At 40.0% G+C, this 1,735-nt stretch overlaps 1 long non-coding RNA gene across 1 annotated transcript; it reads left to right on the plus strand.

Annotated features, from left to right (window-relative positions):
* Nucleotides 1-584: 584 nt before the first annotated feature.
* Nucleotides 585-1,368, plus strand: LOC144991986 (uncharacterized). Its single transcript, XR_013655695.1, has 2 exons — nucleotides 585-811; nucleotides 888-1,368. It is a non-coding gene; the product is annotated as an uncharacterized LOC144991986 (long non-coding RNA).
* The last annotated feature ends 367 nt before the right edge of the window (nucleotides 1,369-1,735 follow it).

Here is a 1,735-nt window from a genome sequence, read left to right on the forward strand (position 1 = left end):
AACAACTGCTTAAATAGGACGCTGAGCAGGTGAGTTAATTGACTGAACCGCCCTAGGGGTGTAACCTGTAAAACACTGCCGAGTGCCTGCCTGAAAATACGACAAGTCTTCATAGAATAGAATAGAATGCCTTTATTGTCATTGCCCCTGGAATCATGAAAAATCTGACGGGGTGAAATAAAGTATTAAAAAAAACAATGAAATGTGTAGAAAGAAGTTTTTGCTAAAAAGGTTTTAAAATAACTTAATTTTAAACATTGATGATAAAACAGTAAATTGAAAACATCTGGAAAAATTACCATCTTAAAAAAGACATAGTAACACTATGATGCTGAAAATCAAGCAGATGTTTGTGTTTTTCCTACATCCTCTTTTGCAGCATCTTGACAAAAAACTTCAGTTTATTGATCATTTACAATAGTTAATTAATGGGAAATTACGTTAATGGATATCAGCTGATACAGATAAACGTTTTGATATAAACTCAAAACACCAGAAAAGATGAAAACATGTGACTGAGCTGGTGAAGGCGTATTTTAAAATAAACACACACAAACACAAAAACACACACAAACACACATGCTTAAAGCTTATCTCTAACTTGTCCTTTCCAACAGCTAATCAAAGAGATCACAGGGGTTTATATAGCTTTGGAAACACGAGTGTTATGCTACCTCTGTCAGTTCTCCTCCCCCTCCCCTCTCTGCTTAGCTCCTGATGCGAAACAGCTGCGACCACTCAACTCATCACCTGCCTGCCTTCTTAAGGAGATCCTGGACCAACATTCAATGCCAGTTCGTGTCCACTGATGGTGAATAGCATGGGCTTTACGGTGTTAGTTTTTGTTTCAAGCTTCTGCCTAAGTCTCGCTCTTACCTTGTCTCCAGGAATCCATTACCATGAGTGGTCGTCTGAGTCTGCTCCATTTCCGGATCCCAGCCTCGTCATTATCTCCTGTCAAGCCAAGAACCTCTGCTGATCCTTCTGTCAAGCCACGAGCCTCTGCCGATTCTCCAGTATCGCCACGAGCCACGGTCGAAACCACCAGTGACGTCACGAGCCGCAGCAATCCTCCATCTTTGTTGTGGGTTCTCGTCGGAGTCATCTGCTTCGCCTACTATCTACTGAATCACGATCTGAATATTAAATCCTTTTCTACTCGCCTCAGAACTCACCTGTGTCTCCTTCGGGTTCCAGTGTTTGGGTCTGTTTATTTCCTCTAGTCATGACAACGAGGAGTATATTTGTATAAACTACTTTTGTATTGGAAGATAAACTTTATTTTTTGCAATATTTGTTTGCGGTTCTTTCTGGACCTGATGGAAGAGTGAAGTTTGTGTGTGTGTGTGTGTGTAGGTGGGGGGGCATGGGCTGGATAATGAATAAACAAAGAGGAAAACCATAGAGAATATTATCACATTATGTTTGTGCAGTTTCAATATATAGTGTTATTTAAGAAACATTGACATTCTTTAAAAAAATTTGGTTATAAAAACACATCACTACGTGTCCCCCACCCCCCACACACATGGGAAAAATGGCCTTGTTTGATTTGTGCGACCACTTCCTCAGCATCATGACAAAAAAGGCACACCTTAATCAGAACAAACTGTGTTAAGGGAGCAAGTTGCTATGGTTACTGTCAAACCTTTTAGAACTGAAAGTTGAGGCTATCCATTAACCTATCCTTAAACATATCAAGGTCACATGACCTGCTTTTTAGAACAATCCATAT

The sequence above is a fragment of the Oryzias latipes genome, chromosome 4, assembly GCF_053564925.1.
Source record: "Oryzias latipes strain Hd-rR chromosome 4, Olatipes_Hd-rR_3.1".
NCBI classification, from domain to species: Eukaryota; Metazoa; Chordata; class Actinopteri; order Beloniformes; family Adrianichthyidae; genus Oryzias; species Oryzias latipes.